This window comes from Podarcis gaigeae (genome assembly GCF_964106915.1).
Source record: "Podarcis gaigeae genome assembly, chromosome: Z".
NCBI lineage: Eukaryota > Metazoa > Chordata > Lepidosauria > Squamata > Lacertidae > Podarcis > Podarcis gaigeae.
Genome location: NC_139691.1, coordinates 44,148,288 through 44,161,668, shown reverse-complemented (window position 1 = coordinate 44,161,668; position 13,381 = coordinate 44,148,288). Strand labels below are relative to the sequence as shown.

The 13,381-nt window shown below is 41.6% G+C and overlaps 1 long non-coding RNA gene across 1 annotated transcript; it reads right to left on the bottom strand.

The window, feature by feature from the left end:
* Positions 1 to 487: 487 nt before the first annotated feature.
* LOC310837064 lies at positions 488 to 5,082 on the bottom strand. The gene is made up of 4 exons (XR_014560396.1): positions 4,848 to 5,082; positions 3,811 to 3,927; positions 3,189 to 3,288; positions 488 to 1,446 (listed from the first exon to the last, which is right to left on the bottom strand). It is a non-coding gene; the product is annotated as an uncharacterized lncRNA (long non-coding RNA).
* Positions 5,083 to 13,381: the final 8,299 nt, after the last annotated feature.

Sequence of the window (13,381 nt, the reverse complement as noted above, 5' to 3'; positions counted from 1 at the left end):
TCTAAGCAGATGTTGGATGGCTATCTATAATGGATACTTCAGCTGAGATTCCTGCATGGCAGGGAGTTGGACTAGATGAGCCTCAGGGTCCCTTCCATCTCTATTATTTTATGATTCTATGTAGTTGTCCAGCCAACTTATATGTACAAAAAAATCCATGCATTGAGAGAATCTGTGCATTAAAATGAATATACAGTGGTACCTCTGGTTACGAACTTAATTCGTTCTGGAGGTCCGTTCTTAACTTGAAACTGTTCTTAACCTGAAGCACCACTTTAGCTAATGGGGCCTCCACTGCTGTCGCGCCGCTGCCACATGATTTCTGTTCTCATCCTGAAGCAAAGTTCTTAACCCAAGGTACTATTTGTGGGTTAGCAGAGTCTGTAACCGGAAGCGTCTGTAAACCAAGGTACCACTGTATCAGTGAAAGTAACTTATAAAATGCATTTAGGGAAAATTCCTTGCAAAAATGTGTGTCAGTTCAAACTGTATTTAAAAATGTGTTTATTAAAAGACATTCACACTAAAATTCTCATGCAGATTTTTAAAAATTAAAAATGCTATGAGATGTGAAGAGCTGGATTTAAGACTGCCAAAAACGAAAAACATTGAGAACTGAAATTAACAGGTCCTTCCATCCCTGTTTAGGACTTGAGTTGCTGGGGCAGAGCCAAACTGCAGAAAAAGTGGAGATGCCTGACCAGCAGCTTAATGAAGGCAGAGGAGCAACTTCTAAAGGTCCCTGGGTGATTAAGCAAGGAAAGGGAGCAAGATAACATGAGACAGTGGCAGAAGAGTGCAAAGACAGAGAAAGGAAATAAAGTTGGTCTAGGGAGAGTTGAGTTTGGGAGGAGGGCAAGGAAACATAAGTGATTGGGCAAGCAAAGCCCCCAAAATAATTTATGCCAAATGAAGGAATTATGAGAAGTAACATAAACCACATCAGGAGTGAGCTACAGCAGAACAGGCCAGAAGCAGTGGCTGGTCTTATATCAGCATAATTAGCTAGGGGTGAAGGAATTTAAGTTAAGAAAGGATTGTATGATGATGTGAACTCCAAACTCATGGGAAGGCCCCAACATTTCTAGCTAGTGTGGATAAAACATCCTTGTCTGAAACCCTTGCAATCCATTGCTATCCCCTGTTGACCATACTGAGCTAGATGGAGTGATAATCTGACTCAACACAAGACAGCTTCCTGTGTTCATACCCAAAGTAGATATTATCATTATGCTTCGGTGTGATTCATCTTGTTGTCCACATTTCCTCCCAGTCAACTTCCACTGGGGTGGCAATGTTCTTCACTGGGTGCAATTAGTCACTTTCTGATGTAGAAAGCTGTAGAGTTTTCTGTCCTCAGAGGAGTCTCATCACCCGTCTCTGTGTGAGTCACTGCTGCATATTTCCATCCTTCTAAGTAAGAGCTGTGCCTGGATCAGTAATTCACTGGGAAACACAGGGGTGGGGGATAAAAAGCCTAGCATTACACATGAAAAGGAAACACTGTTGGTTTCATAAGTGAACTTCATCTCCATCCAGAAGGAAGGGGAAAAATACTCTTAACCAGAAATTTGGGGGACATTGCTCTAATAGTTGGAGGCTTTAGAACTTTCACTGTAAATGGAACATATTTCTAACTTGCAAGCTCTGAATAAAGACCCAAGCTTAATGCATTTGAAGTGCAGGAAAAAGTGGATGCACAAATGGGGATATTTATAGAAATGACATGTGCCTATATCTTGAAGAGGTGCTATATGATATTATGGGTAAACTGATCTGCTAGAAAGTTGAAAAGGAGCTAATGACCAGAGAATGGAACAGTCCATTTCATCTGTATGCTGTTTTGCTAACAATTTAGAATGTACCTACAACTGCAATTCAGATAACATTTTAGGCAGACGGATAACATCAAGGGAGCTACATCTTCAGATTCTCAAAAATTATCAGCCAGGACTGAAAATCATGAAAATGGCAGATATAGTGACGATAAAACAGTCCCTGTTCTGCAGAAGGATAGCACACAACCACTAAGGTTCCTAAGAAGTGGCATTGTAGAAGGGGGACACAAGAGTGCCCAGCTTTGGGACTTCTTCTTTTGGGGGGGCAGCAGGAATGATTGTGTCATCTGTCCACTAGCTGAAGGAGGTTATGGGGCCTCCTCACTCTGAAAGCTGAAGGATGTGTTAATGAGATTCTTTGTCTTTCTAGTTAAAAGTCACATCATCTGGCCTGGAGGTCTTTTGATGAAGCTCAATGTGTTCTACAAGCTGCTTCCCACCCTCTAACAAACACTCTCTGTTTTCCCTATCAGCCCAGTGGGCTTTTGAAATTCTCTTTCTTTAATGAATCCATGCATCCATTAAGCAGAATGGATGTCATGTAGTCAATGTGCATATCAACCAGCCAATTTGAATGTTCACCAAATCTCATGGAGAATGTGGACATAATCCATTCATGAATAGAGAATTGTGCACATTTCCTGGGAGGCCTCCGGAACTGTGCATATTTTGGAGAATGTACAAAATCCAGTCAATATTTGCATATTTCCAAAGCCTGTTGGAGATTATATATGTTTACCTATAAATGTGTAGAATTCCCAATTTGTGAATGGATTACTGTATTTGTAAGGCCTGGTGAATGTTCACAAGAAGCACATTAGACAAACCATTCAACTCATATTCCCCTTAACACATGTGTGAATGAAACAGCAGCCCCTACACTAATAGGTTTTGAAACTTAGGTAGAGTGCTGCACAGTAAGAGAACGGTGTGGTGTACGTAAGGTTTGGGAAGTGGGAAGAAATAGGGTGTATAAGCTTAGTACAAAGGAACAGTAGCAAAGCAGGAATCAAATCTGACAGGATCCAATTGTCCATCAGTGAACTTTATAGTCTGGACATCGTGGTTCAATGCACATTCAACAAAGCAGCAGTTGTTTACTACAGCACCAGCCAACAGGGACAACCCTACCATTAGGCTACAGCCTGGCAGCAGCTGCTGGAAAGTGCAGTGCAGTGGTGAGGTGTTCTAGGTCCAATGCAGGGCTTCTCTATCTTTCTGATGCAATGGGGGACTCGCCCATCAACACGGCTGAAGTAAGTTTGAACTGTTCACGCAGTTGGGCTATATATGTAGAATTGGTGGTAGATCATAGGCACTGCAGACCAGGATGGCTGTAAATTTGCTTACCGGGTTTATTTCTATTTATGAACCTTCACCACTTCCAGTGGCTTTCCAATATCAAGAAGACTTAGTATTTATTGGCACTGTGTGTGAGGACAATGATACTCTGCAGTAAAAAGAGAGGGGCAAGACGAAAGAAAATTACCACATCCAAAGTATATTATCCCACACTGCATTGTACAAATGACTGCTATCATTAATAAATTAAACCAGGATTTCAATAGTGAGATTCATCAGCTTCAAAACTCCTGTCAGATGATTGCTGGAGACTCTAATCCAAGTTGCTTCTGTACCAGCATCAAAAATAAAACTTTTTGGGGAGGAAATGAACCTTTATTTTGCCCCAATGTTCTGGTAGCTTAAAATTATAGCTGCATCTCCTTCTCTCCGTATCTGATGAATGGAAAAGAAGGCAGCGTTCTGAACTTCTGCAGGGTTTATAGATGCAATGATTCACCCTTTCAGCCATTGGTAGCTGTGTGATAATAAAAGATAAATCGGAGATTGCAAGAAACAACAAACCAAGAAAATATATTTGAGACAAAGTAATCTGCTTCAAGGCTCTTCTTAACATTTGTAATTTAAGTCTACTCTGCCTCCAGGGTGGACTTATATTTCCCATTTTTACCTTATGGAAATGGTAGCCAATGTGTTGCCCTCCAGGGGTTATTGAACTACAATCCCCATCATTTCTGACTTTTGGCTATGTTGGTTGGGACTGTTGACACCTGCTGTCCAGCAACACCTGGGGGACACCACTTTTTTTTATTTAATAGCAAAGCATATAACAAACTACAGGAACAGGTTTAGCACCTCATATATTGTTTGTGAAAAGGAAACTATGCCCAGTGGTGTATTTGTGTAATTAATTTTCTTATACCCCTTCTCCTTTGGACAACGATCTCACATAAGCCTTCTTTACATGATAATGTGTATTACTGCACTTCAAAATGTGGTAAGCCAGTCTTGAAGCATTTGGGTCCTACTGCTCATTTTGCTGCAAGAGTCTTTGGACTTCTTCAACAAAGTTCTGGCCTGGTGTACCATCTCCTGGAGACAAGCTATGGGACCAGCTTCAGAGGCTGGCTGCTGATGATAACCAGTTGCTGGATGGATGGGTGAGATCTTGGTCTAGAGTTCACCCCATAATTCTCCTAAAGTGAAAATGCAATATGAACTTGTAATTTTCAGTTTAGGTAAATGCTGAAGTTGGCTACCAACTTGGAGGACATTAACAGAGGATTAGACAAATTCATGGATAATGCTATCAATGAGTGCTAGTCTAGGACCTGGGAGATCCAAGTTCAAATTCCTTCCACAGACATGAAGGTCAGTGGGTGACCTTTGGCCAGTGATTATCCCTGAGAGGAGGGAAAGAGCCATATACACAACCTTTGAGCTCCTTTGAAGAAATGTGGAATATACCTGTAATCATAAATAAAAATAGTTAATAAAATTGTAGAAAGTTGTAACTGCCTCTGAATACCGGTTCTTGAGAATCCCAAATGGCAAGAGTGCTCAGGTCCTACCTGAAGACTTCCCATGGAAATTTGACTGGCCACTCATTGGGAGTTTATTTTTTAGTTGCAAACTGATGTAGAAATGTGGAAAAATGAGAAACCAAGAGAAAGCAAAATGGCATTCTTTCCAATCCCTAATTCATACCTGCAGATCATCCGTTGACCAGAATGCTGTTGCTAGATATTTTCTTGGAAGGTTACCATAAAAGTATACTGAGTGGCATTTTCATTTGTTGCAGAAGTCACAGGAGTGAATTGTGCCGTCAACTCTCAAATGGTGTCTTCGCAACTCTGATTCTGAGCTCAAACAAGCTTTCAATAGAATCCAAAGCCAGACACAGAAGGTCAGGACTCTTTTGAATTGGATCACCTGATTATGATTCTGCCAATCAGAAGAAACAGAAGCTGTAAACAGACAATAAATAGGCTTTAAAATGGGAAAGTCCTGAAAATAGCCAATTTTATGCTTCAGCTGTGTCAGGCAGTTTAGCACTAATTAAATTTTGCACCAACCTGCCTGAGGTTATGCCATTAACAGTGCTAATATATATCTAGATATAAATAAATACATCCTGGGCCTAATGTGTGAGGAAAGCAAAAGTATTTTTGATGGTACAATATAATCTAATTTATGCTCATTTATAAATACTTCAAGCTACATTAGATCATTTTCTGTACTGAAATAGTTTCTCAGCAAAATATGATATGAGCTCTCCCAAAGGTTTATTGCACAGCGAGGGGGGGGGGGGGAGAGTTGAGCTTATCTGCTTTCACAAATGCATTTTCTCTACATCTCACAGAGAAGCATTTGCAATTTGGCTCTATGCTTGTCCGTACTGGTAAGATTCCCAGAATTGCAGTACCAGACCAAAAATGTCAACACAAAGGAGACAATTCACACAGACACAGTAAACTGGCTGCAAGGCTGTGATCTTCAAATCCTTTACAGTGCACCCCAGCATAAGAAATCCACTAGGGCAACTGTTTCTACCCCTATGCCTGAATGGAGAATAAGATGGATCAGTATCATCCAAAAATGTGTAAAGTGGTGAAGCCACCACTTGCTTTGCCCCCCCCCAAAGGCAAATTAGGGATAGATGACACTTTTCTGTGACCAAAGGAGCTAAATTTGACTTTTTAAAGGGGTTGTCTTGCCAAGAACCTGCCCCCAAACCTCCGAGAGACCATTCTTGTTGGACCAGATTGTGCCTAATGAGAATGGGGTAAAAAGAAGTTTGCAAGGCAGAATGATGCCTTCACTTCTGTAAGGCCAGCCAGCCTGAGCCAGGAGAGTCCCAGTTCATACCAGACACCACTTGAAATTTGAGGAACAAGACAAGAATTTGAGGCTCTCTGTCTCTGCAAGTTCCAAGCCCATAAAATATTACTCAGTAGCAGCTTCAACAGGAGGCCCAAATATCCAAGACTTTTACCAAGAAATCACACCAGTGTTAAAGAGGTAGATTTATTAAGAATAATTAAAAATAGCAACATTAAAAATAGAACCTGTACACCAGTGCAAAATAGGATTAGAAAATACAGACCACAAAGGTTTATTACCAAACGGTCAAAGACCCTGCAGGAGCTTGTCCCTCTGCAATGGTGAGTTGTGGCTGCACATGTTGTAGAGACCAAGTAGGGCCTACCAGCATCTCCACAGGAGGTGGCCGCCAAGGGGAGTAAGAGGGATGGTTCATTGAATCCACCAGGCAGAAGGGAAAGGCTGCAATAAAAACTCTGAAGGAACTTCATCAGGATCCAGGCAGCCTGGATGAGCTCACAACTGGTGCATCAGAGCTGTGCCTCAAGGGTTTTGAGATGTTGCTCCTTCATATCTGCACCCAACAGACATTTCCCACTCTAGAGAAAGCCTCTGGGTGGTGCATCACAGAGGCAATAGTGGAAGAAATAAGTCTTCTTCACTGCCACCATTGTTACAAACTTAGGACTCATCCACATTTACTTTCTGTCCCATGCTATCTAGGCACAGGTCCATGCTTTCCTGGTCTGTGTCTGACTGCCTCCCCACCCCACTCTCTGCCACTTTCCCCCGAAAAAGCTGTCCTTTCCCACTAAATTGGAGCAAACGGCAATTTGGGTTTTCCATGGATTTGCTGGTTGCTCTGATTCAGTGGTAAAGAGTGGATTTTTGTGGGGAAAGTACCAGGGAGAAGAGAAGAGAAGAGAAGAGAAGAGAAGAGAAGAGAAGAGACTTGGACACAGACCTGGAGGACCTGGGCTTGTGCCTAGAAATGCAGAGCGAAGGTAAGTGTGGATTTCCTGTTATCCAGCAAAAAGAAGATTTGGAGGATAGCTGAACTACCTAGTCTCAAAGCAAAGCAGGGAAGTGTTCTTGATTTATTGACTGATTTATTTCTTTATCCATCCAGCAACCAGAAGGGTGTACATTTTGATTTTCTTACAATGGTTCCACAATGTACTGGGATAGCTCAGTTGGTAGAGCATGAGACTCTTAATCTCAGGGTTGTGGGTTTGAGCCCCACATTGGGCAAAAGATTCCTGCACTGCAGGGAGTTGGACTAGATTACCCACGTGGTGCCTTCCAACTCTATAATTCTAGGGTTCTATAAAGTGGACCAGGTTGAATGACTCAAGAGTATCAGATGAGTCCCAAAGGATCAAACCAACATCCCATCTAGTCGAGAACCCTGTTTCCTACCATGGCTAGCCAGTTCTCCTTGGAGCATCTGCAAGCTGCATATGAGAGTAGCTGCCCTCTTCTGCTACCCAACAAACTTCAAGTAAGCATAGATTTGAAAACAAAACTTTCAAGCCCTAGTCTGTCAACTCTACTCACTTTCACCACATTGTCTCCCTTATTAGTTCCATGTTTGACAGAAAATCATCTAACTTTTCTTTGAACTATTCCTCCCTCCTTCAAAATTATAGAGAGTAAAGTAAATAAATATATATATATAGAGAGAAGCCCCTTCCATGCCCAGCTTTAGTGATGTGTCCAGTTGATTTCTATTCCAAGCACCTCTCCCTTGACAAATATCACTGTTTCCCAACATCAAAGACCCCCAGTAGCATCCTGTTGCACCAGGCACCATTTTCTAGTGATTTACCGAAGTTACAGCCTGCATCTCTGATAAACTCCCATTGCCTTAACAGCATTCCTACTTAATCGAGTGACAGAATGTTGGCAGATCTAAGATCCTCATCCATGGGAACTCAGTTAGAATAATAATACAGGCGTCTGTGGCATTTAGCCCATCTTCTCTGGGTCATGCTCTGAAAGTAGATGATACAGGAATCCTTGCTGAAGCTGAGTAGGTCTGGGTTTCATAAGCCCCTCAAAGGGAGACCACCTGATAATTTTATGTCAGCTTGGGTGTCACAGAGAGAAAAAAGATTTTTAAAAATACAAATTCTATGTACATCTATAAAGGGGAAGTAGACTTCAGATCTGATTAAACGATTCTTGGCATCTGGCTGCATCACAGAATTGTTAGCAAATAAACTATCCATGGAGACAGTTACAGCAGTGTACAAAAATGTGTTAATTCCTGTTTGTAATTTGATTAATAGTATATTTTCTATTTAGTAAGATATTTGTGATAGATATATGCATCTCGAGAAGCCTCTGTACAAATATACAGTTTATACAGGCATGTACAACCAGTGTGCACTGTCTAGACTACGGGTAGCAAACCTAGGGTTCTGCTAAGGTTGTTGGACTCCAACTCCTGTCAGCCTCAGTCAACATGGCCAATGGTCAGGGATGATGGGAGTTGGAGTCCAACAGTATCTGGAGGACCATTGGTTCCTTATCCCCAACTTAGACTAGGATGGGGAGATCAAAGTTCAGATCCCCACTAAGCCATGAAGCACACTGGGTGATTTTGAGATACTCCCTCTCTCCCTCTCTGCCTAACCTACCCAACAGGGTTGCTGTAAAAATAAAATGTACTCCACCTTGAGAATGGAAAGTTTGGCTATAAGTATATTTCATTCATTCATTCATAGGTTATTTAACTCTTTATATCATAATAATTAAATTTATTACCCACCCTTTACCAGCAGGATTCAGGGTGGGTTACAAAAATTACCAAAAGTTAAAACAGATTACAACCATAGGAATAGGGTGGGTCCTTAAAACACATATTTCACATGTTGAAGGTCAGGACAAAGACATGTGTGTTCAGCATTCAATGAAAGCTGTGAAGGTGACAGATGCCCTGATGTGGGGAGAGAATTCCACAACTTAGGAGTTGCCACAGAGAACACCCTTTCCCAGGTCACCACCAGCCCTTGCTTCTGACAAGAGAACTGCGACTGCTGATCTTACTACATTGAACTGTCTGTAAGGAAGATATTTGGGGCCTAAGTCATTTAAGACTGGAGCACCTTAAATAGGGTCAAGAAATGAGCTCGCAGCCAATGCTTCTGTTTTAGAACAGAGCTTATAGAAGTTCTAAAGTCAACCTCATCCATGCTTCTGTTTAGTCCAAGATTTTTCTTCCATTTGTCCCATGACTTTTCAGAATGGGTATGAGAGGGTTTTTGTTTTTTTCCTCCTTTTGTCGGAACAAACATCAGTTGGGATTTCTGTAGACTGAACTTTGTTCTGATTCAGTGGTACACCATGAGTTTTCCTGGGGAAAGCGGCAGGAGAAAAGAAAAGCCTCTCAGACATATGGTAAGAAGTCACAGGACAAACAAGAAACCTCAGACGAACCAGAAGTGTGGCACTGCATTTTGGATCAGTTGAAGTTTTTGTGTTGTCTTCAAGGACAGCCCCACATAGAATACACCGCAACAATCCAGCCTGGAAGTTACCGGAGCATGGAATACTGTGGCCAAGTAATCTCTGTCCAAAAGAGGCCATGCCTAGTGAGCCAGCCGGATCTGGAAATAAGTACCCCTAGCCACCAAGGTGACCTAGACCTCAAGTGAAATTGTTGGAGCTAGGAGTAAGCCCAAGCTATAAACTTTCTCTTTCCAGGAGTGTGCGGAAAAAGCTATTACCCCAGTTTATGGATTAGTTAAAATAGAAAACATAACAACTGTGTCTTTTGAGGATTCAGCTTCAATTTATTGGTCCACATCCAGCATCACTGCCTCCAAACACCTGTCTAGCACCTCACCCACATCTCCTGATTCAGATGGATAAGAGAGAGAGAGAAAGCAGCTAATTAAAGTTTTTATTTTTGAAAAAGGCTAAAATATACTAATTAGGAAAGAAGGGGATTAGGTTGCCTTGTTCTCTTTACTGTTGTTTCCCCCTAATTATAACACTGTTAATTGATTTTCAGAAAGAAACCAGTCATACTAAGAATACTCAGTTTATTCATGAAGCAGGCTACTACCTGAGAAAGTTATGGAGTGTGCTATCTTGGGGCAAACATCAGCACCTGAATAGGCTTAAACTGCATGATGTGAGCTTTTTAAAGCTTTAAATGACTATAAAACACAACAGAGGAAGGCTCTATGCCTGAATAAAGATATTTCCCTTGATCTATATACATGGAATTAAATTGTTAATAAGGAAAATGTGTAGAGATAGTCAAATTATGTATCCCCTGAGGAAACTGACTATGTTTTAGCGATAAGGCTGAGACTTGAGGTATATGTAAAAGTTAATCTGAACGACATAGTCAGCTCATTAAAGTTTATATTCTGAAAAAGCCTAAAATACCCATATGGATTCAAAATCTCATTATATCTGTTAATGAAATTCTTATTTTTTTCCCACTGTTCAATATTTCTGCTTAATGGGTTGCACACATTTTTTGTATTGTTTTGTTTTGTTTCCCAAGCTCTGCAACTCAGTTTATCTGCAATGGGAGTTTGGAGCTTTGATTCACCATTATTAAAAGATATATAAGATATATAAGAGTTGTAATCCAAAACATCTGGAGAACACCAGTTGGGGAGACTGCTGCTGGGGGTGGGGATGTTGGGGTAAGTAAGCAAATGAAAGTAACAGTGTTCCACACCTCTATTCCATTCCGTTTCTCAAAAGGACTCCAAGACCTGAGCACACAATTGCATGTCATGACCAACGAAGCCAAGGAAGCAGGAAAAAACTGCTCTGCCCTGCCTTAAGGCTTACAGGGGGGGGCTGGTTGTTGCAGAGGCACACTGCCAGTAGGGCAGAATCATGTAAGCAAAAGTAAAGTCATGGCAAGTATGGCATGACAATTGCAGCCGGTAAAGCAGATTAACATTCAGGTAAAGCATAAAGTACCCTATATACTCGAGTATAAGCCTACCCGAATATAAGCCAAGGCACCTAATTTTACCACAAAAAACTAGGAAAACTAATTGACTCGAGTATAAGCCAGTTCACCACACCAGAGGCTGGTGGCGGCAGTGGCCAAGGAAGAACAAGCAGCCCGAAAGAGCTGCTTTTGGGCTGTTCATTCCTCCTCTGCTTCCGCCGACAGCAGCAAAGGCGGCGGAGGAGGAAGGAGCAGCCCAAAAGGACCCTCACTCGGGTATAAGCCGAGGGGGACTTTTTCAGCATAAAAAAAATGTGCTGAAAAAGTTGGCTTATACTTGAGTATATATGGTATGTAATTGACGCCACGGACAGAGCACTCTTGAATATTCTGGTTGGAGCATTCTCACTCACACAGAGGAAAAGCTGTTGCCACAGCAAGATGGAGGATTCATGGAGGTAAAGGTTAGCAATGACTATGTTTTGCCTTCATGGTTGAAGGCAGTATGTTTCTGAATACCAGTTGCTTGAAACTGCAAGAGTGGAGAGTGCTTGTGCTCAGGTCCTGCTTACAGATTTCACACAGGCTTTTGGTTTGCCACTGTTATGTCCTTACATCCTTAAGACATAGAGGCCTTTTAAGGTCTGGTCTTGCTGCTTGTGACTCCCTCCCTTCTGATATGTCTGTGCTCTTAAAGGCACATTTTCCTGGTCTTTAATTGCTGTCTCTTTGAGTTTACTGAGTCGAAGGCTAGCAAAGCAACATCTTTCATCCTTGATGGGACAGGAGTAGGGCTTGATGGCTTCCCCATCTGTATCTTCTTCTGAGCTTGAGTGACTGAGGTTGAGAGTGGATAACTTGGCAAGTAATGGGTGGGTCCTTGTCTGATCTAGCAAGTGTGGTTTTTTGGACTGCTATCCATAATAGCAAAAATTGGAACCTTCCCATTAAAGCAGTGTATCTCCCATTATCAGAAGCTTGGGATAAGAATAGAGGGTGGTCATTTCCTTTAAGCTTATTACTATTCAAAATAAGAATGTGAATAAGAACATAAGAGGAGTCTGAGGGGTGAGGCCAATAGCCCAACTAGTCCAGCATCCTTTTCTTACAGTGGGCAACTATGTGTCTATTGGAAACCTGTGTTACTGCCTCTGAACACAGAGGCACAGCTTTGCCATCATGGCAAGTAACCATTGATAGCCTTATCCTCCATGAATTTGTCCAATCCTCTTTTAAAGTCATCCAAGCTGGTGACCATCACTGCCTATATATAGTGCTGATATAGGTCAATCCCCCCAAAAAACACCTTATAGTATTTAATATTCATTCAAAATGAAACAAGGAGGAGGATAGGTGCTTAGTCCTATCCCCACCTTTCTTTCACATGAGAAATGTTGCACCTGTAAAACACTAGAATCCAATCTAATTCAATCAAAGCAGCAACTAAATTATCACAAAATGTGGTGCTAAGAAACTGAGTTTGTCAATTTTGATTACATGCAATTTGGTTGTAATTGAGTCAGTGCTAATGTTGGGAGACTTCATGCAGGAATCCTGCTGTAGCTTTTCTGTAGCATACTTAGAACTTCTGTAGCATTTGGGATGCAAACATTTATATATACACAAACTATTTGTTTTTACTCAAGTGAGTTGACTGAGTATTGCTTTATCTGCAGCATATGGGACATCATCTGATTACTTCCACATCACTTTCCTTTGCTGAATCTTATGGATACACATATGTATTAAGATGGCCAAATAATTTAGGCACCCTGTAGTTCCATTTTAAGTTCTTACAGCCTTTCGCAGACAATATGTGGGTGAGTATGGATGCGGGATTGCACTTGGTGCCCCTACCCCCAATAGCCATGCACTAATTGGCTCTTAACAAGATGGTGTCCACATTCAGACCATATGTTTGAAGCACTGATAGTACTTTAAACAATCATGGCTTGCCCCAAAGAATGCTGGGAGCTGCAACTTGTTCAGGATGCTGAGAGCTGTTAAGACCCCCTAGGAAATCTCTGAAAGTAACAGTTCTTGAAACAGTCCATCTCTCTTCACAGCGAACTCTGGGGATTGTAGCTCTGTAAGGGGAATGGGGAACTCTTAACAAGGCTCTGTGCTCTTAACAAACTACAGCTCCCAGGATTCTTTTGGGGAAGCCAGAACTGTTTAAAGTGGCTTCATACATGCTTTAAATGCATGTTGCAAATGTCACTGATATCTCCTCCAATACTTGCTTCTGTACATGGAACAGAGAGGAGGGTGACTTAGGCTAAAAAGAAAAAAAAAGAAAAAAGTATTGCACAGCCTTGTGGTCAAACACCAGATATGACCATGTGGCTCTGCCCCTTTATTGTCCTTGGTCAGTAAAATGTTGCATACACCTGCATCGTACATCACAGGCAATAGTGGTTGACAAAATATGATGAAGAATGCTGCTTCTTTGTGGCATTCTCCCCCCTCCCCACTGCCAGCCCCTTGGATC